This window comes from Typopeltis vanoorti, chromosome 14 (assembly GCF_054136105.1).
Source record: "Typopeltis vanoorti isolate ZY-2024b chromosome 14, IOZ_Tvanoo_1.0, whole genome shotgun sequence".
In the NCBI taxonomy this organism is placed as follows: Eukaryota; Metazoa; Arthropoda; class Arachnida; order Uropygi; family Thelyphonidae; genus Typopeltis; species Typopeltis vanoorti.
In genome coordinates this window covers 76415176-76435649 of record NC_143562.1, presented here as the reverse complement: position 1 = coordinate 76435649, position 20474 = coordinate 76415176, and the positions used below count along the sequence as shown (strand labels likewise).

Genomic DNA, 20474 nt, shown 5'->3' with positions numbered 1-20474 from the left:
GATAAAATGTAAAAAAAAAACTAGTATATATATATTTATTTAAATATAAAGAGCTAATAAGCTTCATTTCGGCGATATAAACATTATTTATATCGCCTGAATGTTTATATCGCCGAAACGAAGCTTATTAGCTCTTTATATTTAAGTAACTTAATGGTTGCACCTGTTTGGAAACTCGTATAGCAGTGTATATAAGTTCTTTTCGCTATACACTTTGGTATTAATTTGGTCTAGCTACTCACTGATGAAGCCTCAAAAAAGGCTGAAACCGGTCTGGGTAGTGACCTCCCACCATAATGTAATAACAGCATACATTTCCTAGGAAATCTGTTTTTACATTATGGAAAATACCTAAGAATAGCGATCAGAACTTTACTGACTTTGCTGCGAGTTCTCCGGTATTGTACTAACGTACTAGGGTCACTTGCATTAGCTCACGCTAGTGGTCGCCGATACTTTATAGTTTACTATATTCGGCATGAAACTCTCTGATTCCAATCTTTAAGTTTCTTATTCGGTTTTAAAACAATGTGGGATTTAATATCCCCTTAATTTAAATAATATATATTTATACAAATTTAATCCATAACCAATATTGTCAAAATGAAAGAGATCACTCTTAGCATATTATATTAATCATTGTAAATATGTATGTGAAAAAAAACATAAAATACATGTAATTTTAATAAAAAATATTATTAATATTATTTTCAATTGAAAAATAGCATTGTGAAAAAGTGAAATGAATCCATTCAGCATTCCCTGCTGATACCAAAAATGAAACTATGAATATAATTTGAGAATTACTTGAACTGCAGATGAAAATAAAAATGTAAACGACAAAATGCTGAAAAAAAACATTAGGTATATTTATCTAAAAAAAAAATTACATTGGTTACAAAAAATTAGTTATTATTATTTATGTATTTAAATAAGATATTCACTTAACATTAAATACTGAATATTTGTAGTGAACTAAAATGTAATAGTAATACTTCAATTGCAAAGTTTGGTCGATTGGTAGAGCCTGTGCTACTAATGGCTCAGTTAAGTAAATTTGAGCGCGGTTAGTAGTTGGAAGGAACCTAATCCTTCGATGCCGTTGACACCCTCTCCCTCGATGAGTCTTTGGACTCCCTGAGTTATCAAATAATAATATTTGTAAATATTTTGTATAAATAAAGAGGATAATAAACTTTGTCAAAAAAAAAAACCATGGAATTTTTCTAGGTATTATTTCTGTGAAAATTTGCATGTTACTCCTATAAAATAAACCATTATTTTAATGGCTAATATAGCCTACTTTCGTTTAGGAGTGTCCCTTTTTTGCAATGTCATTGGCTCTTTATCCAAAATTCTAGGGCATTACTGAAGTGTTATAAAACTAATATATGAAGAATATAAAACAAAAAATAGAAGAAATTTTGGACATACCTTTTTGGATGTTGTTTTCTGTCTCCTTATTACGGCGATGTGCCTTCATATGCTGTTAAGCTGTTAAAAGGAAGGTTCTTTGGGAGAAGTGGGGGAATTATTTGAAAAAAAAAACGGGTTTTTTAATACATGCATAAATATTATTATTATTATTAAGGTGGATCGAGAGCGGTTTGGAAGGGGGGGGGTGGATGAGAGAAGGATCTGAAGAGAGGAATTATTTTTTTGCGGAAGAGGAGGGATTTACGGGAAAAGGTAAGGGGTGGGAGTTACGAAGGTGTGAGACGTTTCGACAATCGTTGTTTTCGGAGAAGTAGATGCTATGTCATGTCGGTTAGGTGTTTCTGTCTTGTGTACTTGTGTTGTCTCCTATTGGTCGGAGTCGTGACGAGTACGGTATTGATCTTGTTCCAGGCTTTGAAAATTGCATGCTGCCTAAAGATATTTATAAACATCAGTTTACCAAGTTACTTTCGAATCCTCTGTATTTTTGAACAGCAGTCACTGGTCACTCCGACATTCACGGAAATAAAATAAATTCTGGATTTTGTTTTTAAGTGCAATAGCTCTCTCAGATGGCAGCACTGTGATATTTAGAATGTTAACCGGGAGTGCTTCGCACGTGAGTATATATATGTTTTTATTATTATTATTACGTGACTCCTCCAGGGATTTTTTTTTTATTGCTGTTGATATATCTATTCTATATATATATATATAATGATAAGCTGAAATTTGAAACGTTTTTATATCACGTTTTTTGTCTTACCAGCTTTCCAGCCCGGAACTCTGGGGATTGAGCGCCGTAGGCGCCAGGGGAGCAGAGCCCCCGTAGTATGTCCATATAAGAAATTATCATGGTAGTATAGTTTGTAGAGGATTTGAAATTCATAATCTCTAGCACCATTCGCGAAATGTGTTATAGCCAGCTGTGACGAGACGTTATACACTGATGAAGTAAAAACCAATAAGAATTTGAAATGTTATTCAGTTAATATACCGTCATTGTAACAGCATGAAACCAACTGTACTTTTCAGGAAGCGAATTATTTTGCGAAATTTCGACAGCAGAAAGTCTATGGATACTAATGGGATATTCTGCAGAAGTTTTGTTGCTGCGGGCGGTGGTAATAGGTCTATGGACTCGACTCGTTGATGTTAGATTGAAGCTGTGTATCAGTTGCAGTTTAGTTTATAGGTGAAAAAAAGAAAGTACCGGGTAAGAGCAAATAAGTACTAAAGAAGATGAAAAGCCAAACGCCAATTTTATTTTTTCTGGCAAAGTTAATTAAATTAAGGGGATAAAAATCCCTTATTGTTTTTCAGCCAGTATGAGAACTCTAAGATCGAGAACTACGATCTAAAAGTTTCATGTCGAAGAACTATCGGCGAATCCAAGCGTAAGTGACCATCTGGTAGTACAACACCAAGGTTGCTCGAAGCAAAGGTGGAGCAAGCTCCCTCACTAACCTTGATATTTTCTCATAATGTAAAAACACAGCTCCTAGGAGATTTAATACTGTCATTACATTATGAGGAGAGGTCACTACCCAGACCGGTTTCAACCTTTTTTGAGGTCTTATCAGTGAGTAGTAGACCTGGATGATATCAAAGTTTAAGTGAAAAGAACTTACATACTGGCTGAAAAACAATAAGGGATTTTTATCCCCTTAATTTAAGTACTAAAGAAGTTTTATATGATTGAATCAAGAAAAATGTCAATACATGGTTAGCAGAGTGAGAACAAGAGGTCATCACTGGAGGTTGTGTAAGAGTGGTTAGTGATTGGTGTTAGGATTTTTGACATGGGGGGGGGGGGAGTGGATGAGTAAAATGGTTGCCAGAAGTGGATTAAAAGTGCTTCATCAATAATTGAGCTTAAGGAGAGCTATGATAGGTATTATGTGAATAAGTGTGGGCCATCCATGATGAATCTTTGGACTCTGGATATGTCCTTATAAAAAAAAAAAAAAAAATCAGCTAACGCCTTTTTATTCCCCGTATACGGGGAGTAGGCGAGGCCATTTAGCCCTATCTAACTTTTGGAGACTGAGTGGGCAGTTCAATCTCCACTGGTACCCAATCAGAGACAGATGGCCCAAGGCTATCACTAATTAAGCGGCACGCAGTGAAGAGCGACGGCTCAAATGTGCCGCCATCTCGTGGTCCCTAACCCTAACACAATATATTTAATGTCTGAAATAATGTGTGTTCTACGGTCGATTTTCTTGAGTTTACAGGATGAAAAACCCGAGTTTCCGGGAGGAAAAACCTGCTTGCCCATGCCAGAGATCGACTAACTCGGGAACCGGTCGAAAAAAGGCTTAGAAAAATTTCCTCTAGTCGCCGACTAGACTCGAAACCAAGTCTTCCTTCGTGCGGCCAAGCGCAGTGGTTGGCAAACGCCACATCCACTGAGCTACACAGGCTCTCATGTCCTTATAATAATAATAATAATGTCCTTTTAAATTAAATACATAGCAAATAACATGCTAATTCACATGGGAATACTTTACTGATATGCATAACTAATTTTTTCTTTAAAACATGGTTTCCCCCTTATGTGTAATATGTGTTAAATGTATTGTAGTTTTGTCTTTGTCTTGCCTATTTAATATATCTTGTGTTATATGCATATAATATTTGAGCCAGACACATTGCAGAGGCTACAAGGAAGAGTTACAAAGGTGATATCAGGATTATGTAATGTAGATTACAAGGATAGATTGAGAGTATATGGAATTCAGACACTGGTAGATAGAATAAAGAGGTGGGGGCGGGTATGATAGCAGGCCATAAGCTCTGGAGAGGGTGTTGTAAGATATTGGTTGATAAAATTTTTTGTTATATGGAAGGTGGGGAGAAGACAATGGGCATCTGCAGAAGTTAAGTTTGTGTGCAGTTAAAAAAAGGATCAGAGCTAGATTTCTCTCCCAGAGCAGAGTGAGGAACAATTTGCCTGTTGAGGTGGTGAGCACAACTAATGTTGAGTGAGTTTAAGACAAGATATGACAGCTGGTGTGGGTGATGTATGACCACCCTTGATGAGTTGTTGACTCTCTGGAAGTCTGATGATAATAACAGATATTGCAGAAGGCTACAAAATCAGCAAGAGAGGATATGCAGAAATGAAAAAATAGATAGCTTGAATGATAAAGCAGATAAATATATAGAAGCTTACATATGTCATGACTAGATTTCTCTGTTTTACAACTAAAGATTACACTTCTACATCTGCTATGAAAGATTCACTAGGTAATGTTGCTGGAAATATTGAAGACATAGAACACATCTAGAACAATTACTTCTACAAGATTTTTAAGGAAGATAGCTTTTTCCCATATATATCCACCAATGAAATAGACGCAGCACAGATAAACATACAGGAAGAAATAATCCTTTCACTTAACCAATCAACAGTACCTGAAATTGATGAAATATCCACAGCTTGATAGAAATGGCGGTTGTGATCTAATTAAATAATTAACTAAGGTTTCAGAAATATTTTTTTCACCAGAATGATCCCAGGCAACTAGACAGTAGGCGAAATTTTGCTTGTGCATAACAAAGGTGATGTTCAAAAATGATATAATTATAGAGTGATTATCCTCCTCGGTTATTCCTACGAAATATTTGTAAAAATAATACAGAACCATCTGTATAACATTTATGAACAGCCGCTAGAAGAACGAGCTGATTTCAGGAGAAATAGGTCAACAGTTGACCACACATTTACTCGTCATAGTTTGGGCTGAAATCATATCAAAGTGAGAGAGATTTCTGCTGTTATTTTGTAGACTAGAAGCAATCATTTGATTGCATTAAATGTCAGGTGGTTGTTTTGGTTTATGTTAAACTGAAGATATTACTATAACACAGTAGTTGCCTCTGTATTTTTTATTAAAATGAATGCAAATCACCATGTAACGGAAAGAAATTTCTTCACTTATGTTTTGGAGATTTACTCTGCAAATTTCATATCACCATGGTCTTCAGATCACTGTCCATCCCAGCACTTAGAAGTATATGCCAAGGAGACCCTGTCTCCTTTTTTTGTGGTGTTGATGAGTTTATTCCCTCTCTTCCAAGTCATGTTGGCCACTCACTTAACAGAACCACTTTTAATGCAGTGACATTCACTGATGACCTTATAGAAAAGGCTTGCAGGAATTCCTTAGCCAAGTAACTAACTTCTTTTAAATTCAAGGCTTAAATATTAGTGTGGTAAAGTCGAGTCAGCTTTCTGTTGTACCCTTAGGTGGAGACAAGAAATTGAAGGTTGATAATTTTGTTTTCCCTGCATGGCATGGCATGTCCTTGAATTCTATTCGCTGTTCTGGAGGAGTGGAAGGTGAGCTCTTCAACAGGCTGTTCCTCTCTCTCTCTCTCTCTTTTCCAAAAGTCCCACTTAAAGTGCAACGGTGGCTTTTCATTCTGAATTACTTTCTTCTACCTAGATACTATCACAAGTCAGTCTCAGGTAAAGTCTCTCTCTCAGTACTGTCCTGGATTATTATTATTAATTATACAGGTATCTCCATGGAGTCAAAAGACTTATCACAGAAGATCAACACTGACCGTTATCACACAATACCTATCATACCAACCGCTCTTTAAACTTATTCACCATTGAGGGGACTCACAACTTTCGCTGGCAATCCATTTCACTCATTCACTCTCACAAAGAACCTAGTCCAAACACGCTTACACAGACAAGAGAAGTAGGGGAAGAAGGAGGGGGTAACCCCTAGAAGATCGAAAAGAAAATTTTGTGCCAATCTTATAAAAATCTCTTTAGTAGCTTAGTTTCTGTTGTCTCCTTTCCTATGCCTGTCAACTAAATTCTGTGACCCACATACCTTCAGTCTATCCTCATAGGGAGCAGTCTGCAGTCTTATCATCAGCTTGGTCATTCATCCCTGAATCTTTACCACCTCCTGATCTCCAAAATCCCAGGTAACAAATATGTGCACACAGTAGTCAAGATGTGACATTCTTTACTTTTCAGTGGGTTCTTCAATATCCAAGTAATCCTTTTAACTAATTTTCAACTTTTGCAATATATCCTCTGAATTTCAAATCTCTATTCACCATCATCCTCCAGATCCCTAGCCTCATCACTTTCCTCTAATCTAGTACCATCAATATGATACAAAGTACATAATCTTTTCATCAGAAAGTGCATTATCTTACCTTTTAACAACATTAAATTGACAACCATTGTGTCCACAGTGCCAATTTATTTAAATCATTCTTCAGGATATCTATATTACCTTTATGAATTATTGCCCTCAGTTTTGCATCGTCAGCAAAAAACTGAATATGTCCCTTAAATCTTCCACTGTATCATTAATATACAAATTAAAAAGTAGTGCCCTTGTACAGAGCACTGGAGCATTCCACCAGTCGCACATCACCTTGATTCTACTTCACCATACATCACCATTCGAGTTCTGACTGTCAGCTATCCCTTGCTATCCATGTTCACTATCTCCATATCCATTCCCATTTGCTCCAACTTAAGTAATAGTTTTTACATGTAGTATCCTATCAAATGCCTTTGCAAAGTTGAGTGGTATTGTGGTGTAGCCATGTCCTTTATCCAATTCCACTGTTGCTTTATTATATATTTGAATAAATTTAAGACAGGCTCACTTTTACAAAGCCATGCTGCCCCCACCCCTCATAGAATATCTTATTCCTATTCACCCATTCCTGAATTTTACCTTGAACTAATGTTTCTAATATTTTAACTATCACTTCTGAGGTGTTAATTTATCTAATTTGCTGCTTCTATCTTGGAGCCACCTTTATATAATGGAACTATCTTACCCTCTTTCCACTCTCTTGGAACCTTGCCAGAGCTGAGACTTAGATTAAACAACTATTAAATATTATTAATTCATTTGAGGCACTGCCAGTTCTCTTGCATGTTCTCATAGAACACGAACTGGCATACCATCCAGTCCCACTGTTGTATTCATATTTATGTTTTTCAGTATGTTGAGTATGTCCAGTTCATCTGCTTCATTTCTCATATCAGCCTCTCACATCAGTAACTACAAAGGCTCTACCTGGATGATACATGCTCGTGTAGTGATCAGTTAGTAACTCAACTATTTCACCTAAAGTTATCCTTCCATAATTCTTTCTTTTGCTTGCTACTTAGTAAAAAAAAAAAAAAAAAAACTTGTATTTATTTTAGCCTGCTTAGCTAATTTTCTCTCAATCTGATTTAGCTTTCCCTACTATATTAGTTACCCTTCTTGTCTGCACTTTGTATTTTGTTTATATTCCTTCTGCAGTGCTTTCTTTTTTCACCTAAATTTGTCCTAATTACCAGCCTTTGTAGTTCCACATAAATCCTTTCTTGACAGAATTCCACGTGTTGAATAACCTCCCAGACCAAGACTGCATGGTTAGTTTCCCTGATCAGAGGTAGAGTTGCTGCTGTAATTTGTAGTTATAGATAGATCTTGTGATGGTGTTACCAAATCCAACCCTTAATCTCTTGGCTCCATGTTCTGCTCTTTCCTTCTTCTAATCTATATCCTCATAGTTGAAATCAGCCATGATAATTGTTTCACTTGCATTCATTGTACTAAACTGCCAATGTCTTTTACCCACATCTTCCTCTGGAATCCTGGGTCTATAGCAGCAACCAACAATATATTTTCCCCTGTTGGTGTCTATCTCACAACAGCCTCAAATAAACCACCCCCTCAGATCTATAGTCCTTCACTTCTATTTTTGTTTATTGAAGTTCTTCAGCTGTCATTAATAATACCTCTCCTCCTGTCCTATTCCCTCTTTCTCTGAAAATACAACATCCCTTGCATTCTCTCCTAGTAATTACTTCATCCTCTGTCAACCAGGTCTTGTTGATGTTGATAGTTTTTGTCCACACCGAACTGATCAATTCTAAAATCTTGCCCCTTTATTTCTTGTACTTCTGGAATTAGCATGCATTTTATTGTCCCCTTGGGCCCTTATTTAGCCTTGCATAATGTCATTACCAGCCCTTTCAGGTTTGAAATCTGAGAAACTGTACCCAGCTGTTCATTGTCATATTTGCACCCACACTCATTTATTCCAGAGGTGGCTATTTCTGCATGGTCATTCTTGCACTCACTTTTAGTGACCAGCACATGCTTGATTGCATACCCCTAGTAAATGAATGGATGTAGCTATTTGCTTAGCAGTCTGTTTTTGGTTACATCTTCCTCACTATGTGCTATTAGCATTTTTCCATGCGATTATGATGGTTTTAGGATTCTCTCATTGTGGTGGTTAGTGCCTAGAGCACTCTATCCAGACTAAAGAAATTTTCATTCTCCACTTCAGAATTATGGCTTGCTACATCTAGGACTTCATGAATTAAGGATGATTATCAATGTACCTCTGAATCGGTGCTTGATGGAAGGATATCTATTAAGCATTCAGTTGATGAAGCAGCATTACAAGAATCTAACCGTGCTCCCACTCAACATCAATGGATCACAGATGGGACTTATTTCCTGTCTGAATTTGAATATATAGATTTAATTCAGGCAAGAATCACTACTCTGTCAACTCTAGTTCTTATAACTCAGGGAGATAGCGATGACAAGACCTGAAGAAATTAGCCCATATTGCTCACTGTTATCACATACATATGGCATGTTGGAAGTTTATTTTGCACTTGGTTAGACTATAACAAATTTAGTTTAATCCTTTATCCAAGTGTAAGCAAACAAAGTTTGCGCCTGAAAATATCTTCAGCACTGAGGTAAGGTGGTACATCCCTTGGCAACTCGTAGCAAAGGTGGACCAAGCTCACATCACTCCTTGTCTCCCATAATGCAAAGCACATCTCCTTGCAGACATGTATACTGCTATGCATTAAGGGAAGGGCCACTACCCAGACCAGTTTCGACCTTTATTGAGGTCTCGTCAGTGGGAGGCAGACCCAGAGTGGTGATACTAAGGCAGAAGCAATGGAGAGGTCATATTTACCTATACGAGTTGCCAACCGGTGTACCACCTTATTATTAAATTACTCTGTATTTAGAGAAAGATGTTGGAAGTTTATTTTACACTTGGCTAGACTATAATAAGTTTAGTTTAATCCTTTATCCAAGTGTAAGCAAACAAAGTTTGTGCTTGAAAATATCTTCAGGACTGATTATAGTCTAACCAAGTGCAAAATAAACTTTCAACATCTTTCTCTAAATCCAGAGTAATTTAATAATAAGGTGGTACACCGGTTAGCAACTCGTATAGGTAAATATGACCTCTCCATAGCTTCTGCCTTAGTATCACCACTCTGGGTCTGCCTCCCACTGACAAGACCTCAATAAAGGTCGAAACTGGTCTGGGTAGTGGCCCTTTCCGTAATGCATAGCAGTGTACATGTCCACAAGGAGATGTGCTTTACATCAGTGCTTCCCAAACTTCTGGATGTCAGGGCCCCCCCTTTGCAAAAATTAAAATATTTCACGGCCCCCCTCGAAAAAAAATCGTAATAGAGAGATATATTATTATAATATTTATTGTATTTATATTCAATACGAAACATACACAGTGAATATTGCAAAAATCAAATGCATATATTACATTTTTTGCTTCTTACTGTTTGGTTCTGAAGACGAATGCGGACTGTTCTGGTAAAATATGAAATACTGTCCTTTTTTTTTTTTGAGTCTTTCTGCTTTTTTTTTTAAATTTTTTATCAGCCACTTATCCATCTCAGGATTAAATTTTTTAACGTAGAATAGATCAAATAATATCACCACTTACCGATACTGGCACACTACAGGCTGATAACATGAATTAGTGAATATTACTTGAATAAGGGAATCCCCGGACCAGGAACATTTTTCTCTTTTGTGACTTTTCTCCCTTTACGGTAATTAAGCCTAATGCGAAACAGACAGCAAAGGCAGGTTATTAAAATGCATATGATTGGTGCTGTATTAACAAAAGATCGCGCAACCGAAAGATAAAAGCATAGCTGACAATTGAGTTGAAATGCTAACTCTCTTCAACTGAATTCCATATGTGAAACTGCCATAACATTCATTATATATATATTACTTAGTTTTAACAAATTTTATGAATTTTAACACGTTCGGTTGAATTTTATTGCTGCTTGGGAAATGGAACTCACACACATCTAATTAATAACAATAGTTTTTAGTTAGATACTGTGTTTGCCCATGCAACATATGGTTTTATATCAGTCTATACAACATAGTTTCTGTATGAGGGGACATGTGATTCATTAATTAGTGTGTTTTTATCCCAGTTGTCTCTAATTGCACTATTTGTTGAGAAATATATTACACAGACTCCTCATACCTTATTCACTAGCATAATAAAAGTACTTGTTTTTATTGCCTCTGCAGTATAGTGGCTGTTAGGAGGGCGTGTTGTTTACCACTGCAAGTGAGTTACTATCTCCCAACATGAACTTGTTTAAGCTTTTTTTCATGTGTGAAGTATATGCAAAACTTTTATTGGTAACAGAAAACTAGCTCGGATGACAGTGATAATATAAAACGAGTTTTGATATGTATATAAAGTCAATATCAACAGTCAGTCCCTGATTACGAACGCGTGATGAAAGGGACAGGAAGATTTGGAGCTTCCCTGGAGAGCATTCGAAGTAAATACAATTAACCACTGTTTTGAAATGAAACATATGAATAAGCAATATTTACTAATATTCATTAAGCGCCGAAATACGCAGGAAGCAAAGTTTGTGAATCAACATCAATGTGTGAATTTTTCTATTAAAATATAAAAAATAACAAAAAAGAAATAATAATAATAAAAGTTAAATATGTTTCTTTTAAAATAAAAAAAAATCTACTTAGTCTTAAAACATTTTAAATTTGTTTTCATTATTTCACGGTCCTCCTCAACAAAACCTATGGCCCCTAAGGGGGCCACGGCCCACAGTTTGGGAAGTGCTGCTTTACATTATGGGAGATACTGAGACAAGGAGTGATGAGAGCTTGTCCACCTTTGCTACGAGTTGCCAAGTGTTATGTCATTACCTTCTGTAATTTATCTATCTTATTCACTCTATAGGGCCTCTAAGGTTATCTCTTAACTTGATTCCTGTGAGACGTCCCCTTTTTTAACTCAGGCAAATTTGTTTGATTATTGCTGCGCCAGCCTAAGTCTAAGAATAGAAATATCTTATCCTAAGGAAGTTCACAGAGATCAAGTGTTACCGATAATACTAAATTAGATCAGGGAGCTGTGGATACCTTAGCTTTGCAGTCGTAGCTCTTTACTCTTAATTTACTTTGGATATTCCCCGCATGCATAGGTTCGATATTTTATGAGTGGTGAAGTCAGTCAACATGCTCAGAACACGCAGAAGTATAAATTAGAAAACATCTTTATTTTACATCTAAAGATTACATAGGAAAACACAATGTTAATGGCAATGCTAAGATAAAGAATTATTTAGAATCTCACTCACAGCTCTCTCACTTTAAATATACAAATCATTGTTGCATTAAGGAATCATTTAAGCAATTCTACATTAATTACACATTCTCTTTTGCATATTTGGCACAAAACATTATTCAGGTTCTTAGATCATTCAAGTTCTAATATCAATTTCATTACAATAACTGCTGTAATCACACAATACTAGGATTCTCAGACAAATAGTCTAATGAGATGTTCGAGTGTCCCTGACTATTCTAAGTCATCAAAGTTCACTTCCCTTCAGAAAGGATCTATATTTCTTCCATTCACAAATATCTAAACAATGTAATAAGAAATTCACAGTACCTATCTACACTGCTAGGTCCACATCGAGATCTTTTTGTCTGTCGCTTCTAGGGGAATTTCACTGTTGTTACAACACGCTGCCACGTGGGAATCACACGCACGATACGAATCTGGCACTCATCTTTGCTATCTAACATCGTCTTGTTCTCACCGATGGCCCATGGTTTGGATCTGCCATTGGTTGGTGCATCATCTTGCTGGAACTTATGCTAATCAGCTACGGGAATGTAGAGACTCGACATAGCCGTCTTAGCACAATGAGATCTCCGGAACAGAGAAATAAACGGGGGGGGGGGATTCTGACCTGCGTGCTGCCGTTTTTATTTCATTTCTTAGCGCCCTCTTTTCGACTTCGAAACTCACAGACGGAAGCCTCCTATTCGTTCTGACTGGGTGACGTCATTCTGCCACCTTACGGAGTCTTGTATTTTCGGGAACACGTGCCCCGTCTTCCACGAATTCTTCAGCCTCGGTCGATACGTCGTAACCGTGGTATTTCTGCAACCTTTGACCTTTCGTTGGCAGTGTGTTAACCTTCTTGCATGCAGTTTTAATTCTAATGGTTAAGTTTTAACATATATTCAAATTACATTATTCTGTTACATCGTTTTAGATTGCATAAGATCTCAGATTTAATACTTCGTCTCTTATCTTACACTTTCTATGTTAATATGATATTATTTCCTTAGTGAATTTAAGTTTAACTGCTAAAAGGGGCAAGTATGTTTATCCAGTGAAGCACATTCTGTTAGATTCTGTATGGGTGATTCTTTTGTGAATAAAGTCTCCCATTCATGAACTAACACAAGGGATGTACCACCATACCTCAGTCCTGAAGATATTTTCAGGAGCAAACTTTGTTTGCTTACACTTGGATAAAGGATTAAACTAAATTTATTATAGTCTAACCAAGTGCAAAATAAACTTCCAACATCTTTCTCTAAATCCAGAGTAATTTAATAATAAGGTGGTACACCGGTTGGCAACTTGTATAGGTAAATATGACCTCTTCATAGCTTCTGTCTTAGTATCTCCGCTCTGGGTCTGCCTACCATTGATGAGACCTCAATAAAGGTCGAAACCAGTTTGGGTAGTGGCCCTTCCCTTAGTGTACATGTCCACAAGGAGATGTGCTTTGCATTATGGGAGATACTGAGACAAGGAGTGATGAGAGCTTGTCCACCTTTGCTATGAGTTGCCAAGGGATGTACCACCTTACCTCAGTCCTGAAGATATTTTCAGGCACAAACTTTGTTTGCTTACATTTGGATAAAGGATTAAACTAAATTTATTATAGCATATGGAATGCTTGTCAGAAGACACAATGCTGTAGATTCCCACTATAGGACTAAACACTGGATTGAGGAAGCCTACCCTTCTAGTAAACAGAGCAGATAAGTTAGTTGTTATTGATAACAATTTCAGTTTGTTGCCCACTCACTATTCAACATCATGAAAAAGCTGTCTGCTATGTTGAAAACCAAAATTTGGTGCAAATGCTTCAAGAAGAACATCACATCATACCAAAGTTTACCTCTACAGCTATATCCTTTAGAGATATTTGATGTTGGCAAAGTTACACGGGCCTACTAAGCTTTGTACTCTTCTCTCTCTCTTGAGGTAATTTCAATATATTCTCTTTGCATGAATTGCAGGGCACATTTGGCTGTATGGAGAACTTGCCAGACAATAACTGTTTGGTTCGCCAGGTCTGGAGTTGGATAGCACAGGATGTTTAAAGGTACCTGTGGCATGACTATAAACAATAAATTACACGATAACCACAGTAATTAACTTTAATGAAATGAAAGTACAGATATTTTTCATACTGAAAATAATAGTACGTGATCAGTGTGTAGAAACAAGCAAATCAAAGGAACGGGAATACAAGGTACATGCAGCAGTCTGGTTTACCAATTAAAAACTGTTGCCGCGTGCTAGAAATTAATATTAATATTAAATAATAATATTAAAAATATTATTCATCAAATGTAAATTCTGTGATTATTCCCTTATATTTCTAGCATCTCTGAACCGATTGGTAGAATTTTGAAGAAGTGTCATCTCATTCCCACATATTTTCCTATCAACAAACTTTCTCATCTGTTGCCATCTACAAAAGACAAACTGTCACCTCTGTCATTAGCTGGCATGTACCAGATACCTCGTGAATGTAATCTAACATACTTTGGGCAGTCAGGCTGTTGTGTGGAAAAAAGAATTAATGAACATCAATATTATATTGAATACATGAAACCTCTAAACTCTGGTCTGGCACAACATAGTATTGACACTAAACACGGTATCCTGTGGGATGAAGCTCTTCTTTTCCATAGAATTAGGTTTAAATATGAACATCTTTTTAAAGAAAGTTGCGAAGCCCTTTTACATTGGCCAAATCTGAATCGGAATGATTGTGTGTGTCTCTCTCTCTCTCTCTCTCTCAAACGTTTGGGAGATTCTTATCTTATGTAACCATCAAAAATAGTTTTTAATGATATTCTTTAACATTAATATTCTTGTTAAATTGTCACACTTTGTACTATAGGTTTTACACTGTAAGAATCAAAAAATTGGATGCCATCTGAGGTATAGGGGACTGATTACAGAAAAAATGGAGGGGACTGTAGAAGGAAAGAGGCCACGAGGCATGAAGAATTTCATATATAAATAACATAATGATGCTGACCTGTGCTAAGAGTTATGAAGAAATAAAAAGGCGGTCACAAGACAGGGTGTTATGATGTGCTGTTATAACTAATCAATCTTCAGACTGATGCCCCAAAGAAGATATATATGCATACATACATACATACAGTAGAATCCTTATTGTGATCACAGATAATATTATCAATTGGCTATTGTTATCAAAATCAGTTGGTCCAAAAAAACACCATTTTAAATGAATTAAAAATAATCTGTCTATTATAATTAGGCTGAGCATATTTCCTTGAGACAAAAACGGGATGGGGGTATGTAATATTCTGTGTTCGTGAAAAAGTAAGATGATAAAAAAAGTTTTACTTGGCCTAATATGTATGGTGATAAAACGTTGGTAATTATTGCTTCTGATTTGGTGCGTGCTGAAGAAAATTTTGGCTCATAAATTTTATTGATCAATGTCGACAAGCAGTTATTTGCACGAAAACTTTGGCCATGACCCACAGTATGTTAGCAACAAGAGCTTCATTTTGCTATCACCATCACGTCTCGCCATAAACGAGTTAATGTTTTTAACTGAAGCCAGAGTCTTTTCAGCATCCTTATGTTTCTGGCTACGTAGATGTTGGTCGATCTTGCTTCTTCCTCCACGAGCAACGGAGAAATTGACATTACAGTGTTGGCATATCACTTTTGTTCCATCACTACACAGCTTGATCAGTTTAATAAATTTAATTCTTTCTGGTGATCGTCATTAAAACTGCAGTTTCGCCTCTTTGACATTGCAGAGATAGACTTAAACCTTTAAAAAATATAACTTAAAACTTTAAAATTGTGAAATTTAAACCACCGGCATTGAATAACTGAATTATTAAATTATTGAATAACAGAATAATTGAACATTGAATAATGCTGTATAGGCCTGCACATGAACCGTTCTGACCATACCGTCCAACAGTGTTGGGAGCTGTGGACACATTTCAGCACTGCCACATGGCAGAGCGGCACCAGTCGAATCAGGAGGATCGACGGATTGTGCAGCAAGCACGGAGGGATCTCACAGTGACCCGGTCCACTGTACAGGCAGATGTAGGGGCTCCTGTGTGCCCACAAACCATTTACCGATGCCTCACGAAGGCGAATCTACAATCCCAGCGCCCCTTACGTGTGCTCCCATTAACACTGCAACATCGCCAACTCCGTTTGCAGTGTTGCTAGGCGAGAGCGACGTGGAATGCCACAGACTGGCGCCGTGTGGTCTTTATAGATGAGCGCTGCTTCGTCTTGGGGGACAGATGATCATCGTGTCCGTGTGTGGAGGACCCCTGGTCAAGGACAATCCCGACCTCGCTATCAAGCACCACACCTCCTGCACTGCAGGCATTATGGTCTGGGGAGCCATAGCCTACGATAGCCGATCACCCCTCGTAGTGGTACGTGGTGCATTGACGGGGCAGCGGTGTGTGGACGACGTCCTACGGCCCCACGTCTTCCCATTCCTGGTCGGGATACCAGGAGCGCTATACCAGCAGGATAATGCCCGTCCGCACACGGCTCGGGTTGCCCAGGCCTACCTACGTCATGTACAGACACTTCCATAGCCTGCCCGCTCCCCGGACTTGTCCCCTATCGAGTATGTTTGGAAGCAGCTGAAACGCCAGCTCCCACCGTGCCGCAATATCCAGGATTTGGAGCAGAGTGTCCAACACATGTGGGCCAGTCTGCTGCAGGACAACATCAGGCGTCTGTTCGCCACCATGCCAGACCATATTGCAGCATGTAACGCCGCACGAGGCGGTGCAATGCGCTATTGATGATGACCGGATTGCTTACCACAGATCCCTTTGTAATTGTCCTTCAGCTCTGTTTTTGTCATCATGTGCATCACTCACCTGTATCATTACACCAATAAAATTTCAGTTGAATCCTATGATTCCATAGGATTGAACGGACAAAGAAATTAGCTCACCAAGAAGGAATTCTTGGTGAGCTAATTTCTTTGTGTGTGTGTGTGTGTGTGTGTGTGTGTGTGTGTGTGTGTGTGTGTGTGTGTGTACATACCAGGGGCGAATATTCTGGGTGTGCTAGATGTGCGGTGCTTGTCCATGAAATATCAGTATCACCGATATTATATTTTTGCATTTATTCCCATTAAAGACTCCCTCAATTGTTTGCAGATTTCGCACAATTCCTAAAATTGAACACAGTATACTAATGCTTCATTGTCCTCTTCACGAGGGTAATAAAGCATTAGTGCTTCATGAAGAGGGCACTTTTCGACGCATAAACATTGCATCACATTCGCGTTAATAGCCCGGGTGTGCTTTCAAAATGCATATACCTTTGAGCTCTTTGAAAAGATGTAAAGAGGGCGCAGCAGGTCAAATTCTTAGCTTTCTAATATTTTTAAACTGCTGACAATTTTGAGCTCACCCAGCGCCTAACATCTGTGATTGGTTATTGTGTCAACCAATCCAATTGAACGTTGTCACTTGTCATGAGTTGAGTGCTTTTCGTATCCAATGTATATTATAAAGAGTTGTTATGCATGTTTTCTGGAACTGAAAATTTGAAAGTGGATGTTAGGAGGAAAATGCTAATTGTTTTTTCTTTTGCTTGTGCAGTATAGCATCTGTTTAGGTTGCAAAGTTTTTTAACGGTATATAGAGACATTTTTATTGTAGTCCTCGGAAACAACATACAGTAAAAAATATCTATTCCTGAATAAAAATGAATATTCTGTTTATTATAAGACGTTGATCTTTGAGATTAATAAACAGAAGAACCACTGATACTTTAAAAAAAAAAAACAATTAATGAATTAGGATTCCCAAAAGTATGGATAATTCCGATAATGATCGGATGTTATGTATACTGAGTCTCAGTAAACAAAATAAAATTCTTGGAAAATGGAGCGAAATATACACAAACCAGAGAAATACACATAGCATGTGCAACAAATTTTATGAGATGGTTTGCTGCTCCATCAAAGTATATTTATTTCTGCATTACTCTCTTCATAAGTTTAAATTATGCCATCATAAATTCACTTATTCATGTTTAGAATTTATAGGATTGTGCTATTCACTCTACCCAGCAACTTATAGGACACACATATCACAAATGATGATTATTAATTATTCGTTTACCATTGATGAAAGTGTTTCTACTCACACTTATTCTTTCCTATTCTCACGTCTTATAAATGATGGTTCACATATTTTCATCTTTGAGTATTTCAAATATAGCATTCTCCTTCATTATTGTTTTCAAATAAATCCTAAAACAGATTGTTCCCCCACTCTACGCAGAAGTATTCAAAGTTATCCTTCAATTAATTGCATTTGACCAATTAAGATGTGCACTGATGCGCTATGCCCTCTCAAAACTTTCATATATCGAAAAATGCAATGACACTGTCGTGGGCATCTGCAGGGGGGGGAACTTCTCCCTGGATCGATTAAAAAATACCACAAATTATAATCGTAAAATTGATTGAGGTATGTAATCTTCACCCTCGATCCTGGGAACGCTTTGTGTGTCTTAAAATTTTATTATGGGTTGGCCTGTTTCAGCCCACGGCGGGATAGCCATAGAACACGTGTTTTATTGCAGCAATAAAACGTGTTCCTCTTTTTGGTTCATCTTTTTTTGAGTTGTGAACAGTGACCGGTTAGTTTGCCCTCTGTCTAGTGAGTTACTGAGTGAAGTGTGAATTGTAAATTTATAGTGAAAGAAATTTAAACAGGTAAATACATTTTTAAAAGATAAGTGTATGCAATTTAATATTATTTTACTTGTTAGTTTTATGATTTCTTTGCTTTTAAGCTGAAATAATTTAATTTAGGATTAATTAATTAGTTGATTTTCAATAAAATATGCTGGTCAATTTTTTTTTTATATATATGAAATTGTGCTAAAAACTATTAATTCTGAATACTTTTTTTTTTCAAGAATTAAAGATCATTAAAATCGATGCAAAATGAAAATAATGTATTTATAGTTTACATCTGCAAATAAATCAATAATTATAGAAATTTATTGATGTAATTATTTGTCTCCAAGCTCCCCCCCAGGAAATTTTCTGTGGGAGCACACGGCCATGCATACGGTCAAATTGATATGAAATTTGTAGCATGGTTTGCATAACCCACACGACAGCACACACCCAACCAAAATGAGCATGCGACGCCACTGATATATACAGGGTGTTCGGGATAAATTTGACATATTTATAATTAATTATATTTTTCCGTAAGTTACATGTATTAACACACACTTCTCTTCATTTAAAAGTTTGGACCCTTCTTCATTCATATACAAGATGTCAGAAAGGATGGATAGCTGGAACCCACCTGAATCATGGAAGAGAATAACTTGTATCATGATGATTCGTGCCCGCCATCAAAATAAGGATATTACGACTGCTGCCCAATGCTCCCTGAATACAGTAAAAACAATCAGGCATGAACTAGAGACTTGCAATGGTGACTACGAGGATGTAGCAAGAAGAAAGATCCCTAGCAGACGATCTGATTGCGTTCGTACAGCAGAATTCCTCGCAAATCTGCAGGAACAGGTGTTGAAGAACCCTGGCATTGGAATTCGGGTTTTGTTCGTGGAGTTGCTAACTGTAGTCAAGCCCTGGATAACAAGGGTAGCCAATGGTAGGCTGTATGTATGGCAGCAGGATTCGGCCCCTTGCCACACCTCTGGGAAAAGTCAAAAATGGTTGTCTGAAAATTTCTACGACTTCACCAGTCCAAATGTTTGGCCTCCAAACTCCCCAGACCTTAACCCCATGGATTATTTTGTATGGGGCGCAGTTGAAAAAGACACCAATCGCACTTCCAGTAATACAAAAGCCCAGTTAATGGATAAAATTAAAACAGTTTTTGCGGCCCTTCCCAGGGAGACTGTAGCATCAGCTTGTTCGAGGTTCCGAAGCAGAATTGAAGCTGTGATCGATGCTAATGGTGGTTATTTTGAGTAAATCTTGTTGATAGTATTGTAATTAACTCTGCCTGTAATGTTTTTTTGTCAATTCATTAAATTTAATAGATACAAAGAAGATTTTCTTTTTCCTTACGAAACTGTCAAATTTATCCCGAACACCCTGTACATATATATAGTGTCTACTCGAGACAAGTGGATTTCTATCTACTGTGTCTATATTATTTGTGCTGGTGAATGTAAACTTTTCATTCTACATGATAAACATTTCAGAAATCTTCACAAGTTGACATGCCTAGCAAAAAGTCTGCGCAATATCACACATGCTGATTTGGTATTGTGACTTAATAATAGCATTGGTCACCAGGTTACCCTATTATTTTATTTTATGCTTTAGCATTTTTAGTAACAGCTTGTATATATTCACAGATGATCATAGGATTTCAAGTGAAATATGTTATGATTATTTATTCCAACTTGAGGCTTTTGCCTTAATAAGAATATAACAATTTCTGATTGATAATTTTTTTTCCTGGCTGTGATCATTTACAATTTGCCACTAATATTACATGTTCTTATATGACACTAACAGTTTCTTTCACTCATCTGTTTTTTCATAACTTTCTTACTGCTCA

At 37.0% G+C, this 20474-nt stretch overlaps 1 protein-coding gene across 2 annotated transcripts in view; it reads left to right on the top strand.

Moving 5' to 3' along the window:
- Positions 1 to 2027: 2027 nt before the first annotated feature.
- Positions 2028 to 20474, top strand: part of mRpS16 (mitochondrial ribosomal protein S16) — a 56850-nt gene continuing 38403 nt past the window's right edge. The window contains exon 1 of one of the 2 annotated variants that reach the window (XM_090404139.1): positions 2028 to 2056. The gene's annotated coding sequence lies outside the window, so the exon portion shown is untranslated. Of the gene's footprint in view, positions 2057 to 2354; positions 2654 to 20474 lie in introns of those variants that run through there. The other variant, XM_090404140.1, reaches the window with a different exon arrangement.